The sequence below is a fragment of the Schistocerca serialis genome, chromosome 3 (genome assembly GCF_023864345.2).
Source record: "Schistocerca serialis cubense isolate TAMUIC-IGC-003099 chromosome 3, iqSchSeri2.2, whole genome shotgun sequence".
Lineage (NCBI taxonomy): Eukaryota > Metazoa > Arthropoda > Insecta > Orthoptera > Acrididae > Schistocerca > Schistocerca serialis.
In genome coordinates this window covers 366268264-366273154 of record NC_064640.1, presented here as the reverse complement: position 1 = coordinate 366273154, position 4891 = coordinate 366268264, and positions in this window count along the sequence as shown.

Genomic DNA, 4891 nt, shown 5'->3' with positions numbered 1-4891 from the left:
GCAGCTAATAGTATTCATTTCATTGTAATTAGATATTATCTTCTCATAGAGTGGTGTATTGTCAGGAGAGAGTACATGTTCTTGGTTACCTGAAGACACACTCCTGCTGTGGTATCACAGTGCGCGAATGTAATGGCGCGTCAACTGGAAACGTACTCCAAAGTTGAAGAATGCGGGATAGTACGATTCTTATGGACAAAACGTCTAAATACACTTGAAATTCTGACAGTGTACCGACCATATGCAATGTTCGTGCAGCCGTAGTGAAATGTTGTCAACAAATTGACCAAGGCAGCACAAATGCGTGTGATGCTTGTAGGGAGGGAAGGCCATCGCCGTCGACCACAGAAGACAACGCCCAGCTAATCGAGGAACTGATTCGCAGCAACAGCACATTTTACAACTATAAGGGCGTTAACACGTCGAACCTCTAATGGCTCCCTAACCAAGGAGAGGATTTCTACCATCGAGAGATTGAACGATTGGTGAAAAGTTCCAACCGTTACCTACAGAGACTTTGTGATTAGTTGATAAATAGTGTCATGTAAATTTAAATGTCGTATTGCACTGTTGGCAGAGATAGCGCACTAGGCGGGTTCAGTCACCGACCGGAAAGGGTGTTTTTCCTCCGCGCACATTGGCCGCTTTCCGTGCGGATACGTGAGAACTGTGTCGTGTGTGTATTGGTAGAGTGTAGACGAGTGTAACGGATGCTTGTATAGTGAAGTGTTTTGTTTCTGTTGTATTATGACGATGATGATGGGAGAAGTGGGAGGATGAAACCCGATACCGTCACATAGCCTACTCCTTTCGAATGGCTTCAACGGGGCCGCCGAGCTTAACGGATCTCAGTCAACAGTGTCACATGATTTCATTTGGTGAGACACTGCGGAGAGATTTGGAGTTTAATCGAGGATATTGGTATGGTGTGGACGGGCATGAGGTCAGCTCTCTCGACCAGCCTGGTGATCAAGAACCAAGAACTTCACGTCACCACCTCTCCTCCCCCCGCTGATCAAATACTGGAGAGTGAAAATACACTACTGGCCATTAAAATTGCGACACCAAGAAGAAATGCAGATGATAAACGGGTATCCATTGGACAAATATATTATACTAGAACTGACATGTGATTACATTTTCACCCAATTTGGGTACCCAGAACAACCACCTCTGGCCATAATAACGGCATTGATACCCCTGAGCAATGAGTCAAACAGAGCTTGGATGCTGTGTACAGGTACAGCTGCCCATGGAGCTTCAGCACGATACCACAGTTCATCAAGAGTAGTGACTTGCGTATTGTGACGAGCCAGTTGCTCGGCCACCATTGACCGGACGTTTTCAGTTGGTGAGAGATCTGGAGAATGTGCTGGCCAGGGCAGCATTCGAACATTTTCTGTATCCAGAAAGGCCCGTACAGGACCTGCAACATGCGGTCGTGCATTATCCTGCTGAAATGTAGGGTTTCGCAGGGATCGAATGAAAGGTAGAGCCACTGGTCGTAACACATCTGAAATGTAACGTCCACTGTTCAAAGTGCCGTCAATGCGAACAAGAGGTGACCGAGACGTGTAACCAATGGCACCCCATACCATCACGCCGGGGGATACGCCAGTATGGCGATGACGAATACACGCTTCCAATGTGCGTTCACCGCGATGTCACCAAACACGGATGCGACCATCATGATACTGTAAACAGAACCTGGATTCATCCGAAAAAAAGACGTTTTGCCATTCGTGCACTCAGGTTCGTCGTTGAGTACACCACCGCAGGCGCTCCTGTCTCTGATGCAGCGTCAAGGGTAACCGCAGCCATGGTCTCCGAGCTGATAGTCCACGCTGCTGCAAACGTCGTCGAACCGTTCGTGCAGATGGTTGTTGTCTTTCAAACGTCCCCATCTGTTGATTAAGGGATCGAGACGTGGCTGCACGATCCGTTACAGCCATGCAGATAAGATGCCTGTCATCTCGACTGCTAGTGATACGAGGCCGTTGTGATCCAGCACGGCGTTCCGTATTACCCTCCTGAACCCACCGATTCCATATTCTGCTAACAGTCATTGGATCTCGACCAACACGAGCAGCAATGTCGCGATACGATAAACCGCAAGCGCGATAGGCTACAATCAGACCTCTATCGAAGTCGGAAACGTGATGGTACGCATTTCTCCTCCTTACACGAGGCTTCACATCAACGTTTCACCAGGCAACGCCGGTAAACTGCTGTTTGTGTATGAGAAAGCGGTTGGAAACTTTCCTCATTTCAGCACGTTGTAGGTGTCGCCATTGGCGCCAGCCTTGTGTGAATGCTCTGAAAAGCTAATCATTTGCATATCACAGCATCTTCTTCCTGTATCATCCGCTGCAAGGATTCGTACTGTTTTACTCCGAGCCGAGCGCCACCACACAGGCGTTCTTCCGACCACGGAGGCGGGTAGTGTCATGTATCTGTACCGTTTTCAGGCGTAGTGCAGCATTCAGTAAAAGTTACTTAGCCTGTCATAATAATGTGTAACTTACTACTTGAAGTGTCTCGTATGTACATACGGGATATCTGAACAGATATGCGACTGAGCTAGAGACTTGTTCGCGAATGGAGTCCAGTATGTCGTTCTTAATTGAGAGACTCCGTTAGAAATGAATACAGTGTTTAGCACAGTGTGACAGGGCCTCTGCTGGAATACCTGACCTAGTTTGCTGTCCATGAGGTTGGCCGCAGACTACGCCGTTGTGAACAGGCATGTGACTTCATTGAAAATTTCCTACGAAATGCAAATAAACTTGCAGATGAGCCGTATCTGGTCCAAAGATTGGCAGCTGGCTCGCAACATAAATAAATGTTATGTAATCCCTGTAACTAGACGACAGGATCCGATATCGCCTGACTACGCTATCGGTGATGAATCGCTGTAATCAGTCAAAACGTTCAAGTGATTTAAGGTGGATGACAACATAAATTTAGCCGTTATTTTTTGCAAAACCTGAGATAGTGTAATTCACGCAAAAAGATTCAAAGAAAGCCGCACGATTCGTCGCGAGTTTGTTTAACCAGCGTGACGGTGTCGCAGAAGTACTCATCGAACTTCAGTCAGAAAAGTTGCAAGAAAGATGTTGTGCATTGCAGAGATCCTAGCTCACGAAATTTCGTGAGATCACTTTAAAAAATGAGTCCAGGAGCATGCTATTTTCTCAACATACATGTCCCTTAATTACCACGATCCAAAATTACACACTGAAGCACCAAAGAAACTGGAATAAGCATGCGTATTGAAATACAGAGCTATGTAAACAGGCAGAACACGGCGCTGCGGTCAGCAACACTTATATAACACAACAAGTGCCTGGCGCAGTTGTTAGATCCGTTACTACTGTTACAATGCCAGGTTATCAAAACTGAAGTGAGTCTGAACGTGGTGTTATAGTAGGCGCACGAGCATCTCCGAGATAGCGATGAAGTGGGGATTTTCCTGTACGACCATTTCACGAGTATACCGTGAATATCAGGTACCCGGTAAAACATCGAATGTCCGACGTCGCTGCGGCCGGGAAAAGATCCTGCAAGAACGGGACCAACGACGACTGAAGAGAATGACAGAAGTGCAACCCTTCCGCAAATTGCTGCAGATTTCAATGCTGGGCCATCAACAAGTGTCAGCGTGCGAACCATTCAAAGAAACATCATCGATATGGGCTTTCGGAGTCGAAGGCCCACTCGTGTATCCTTGACGACTGCACGACACAAAGCTTTACGTCTCGCCTGGCCTGTCAACACCGATATTGGACTGTTGACTGGAAACGTGTTGCCTGGTCGGACAAGTCTCATCGTCTGCATCCATGCATGTCCATTGTACATTCCAACGGACTTGGGCAATTCCAGCAGGACAATGCGACGCTCCACACGCCCAGGATTGCTACAGGGTAGCTCCAGGAACACTCTTTCTGAGTTTAAACACTTCCGCTGGCCACAAAACTCTCCAGACATGAACATTATTGAGCCTGTCTGGGATGTCTTGCAACATGCTGTTTAGAAGAGACGTCCACGCCCTCGCATTCTTACGCATTTATGGATAGCTCTGCAGGATTCATTGTGTCAATTCCCTCCTGCACTATTTCAGACATTAGTCGAGGCCATACCATATATATACTGTCAGTTTTAGACCTGTATATTTAAGTATTGATTTATTATTAGATATTCTGTACATCAACAAGCTAGCAGTCTGCTTATCCCTCTTAGAGCAAGAACTGAAAGGTAAACGATGTTCGTTCATACTTGGTGATACCACTTTGCTAAAAGCGGTAATTGCATGTTAGTGGTACAGTAAAGGTGTCCGGTCGGTCTGTCGTTCGGTTTCGTCTCATACCGGGTTTGTATGGAACACTTCTACTCGATTCGCTGTTTTTTGAATTCTGCGAACGCCAATGAATCAGCAGTCGTAGATTAAAACTGCGTGGTGAAGTTAAACGTTCCAGTTTCTGTTGGTAGCGCCGAGCGCCGATTACGTTAGCATTTCCCTCATTCGTCTCCGCCCACCACAAAGACCCATCTTGTCATTTAGATTTTTGTTTGTCAGTTTCAACCACTGTTAACTATTTGCGTTAAAATGTTTTTTATCGCTACTGGTGTTTGTTTCTTCCCATGGGATATCTTGTTATTCTATTCACATCGCCACCACACAGGGCAATCGGACTTCTTTGTGACATCTTTACATGCTTCACACGGTCAAAGGAAAGGACTGGAAGTGATGAAAGCTCAAAAAATAGTAATACTCCTTCACACAGAGAAAGTAAAATTATATTCTACTACAATTTCAAAGGAATAATTTCAAATATTAACCGAAAATTTCGAAAAAAATATAATATAAAATAAAAATATTGGCACTCGTTGA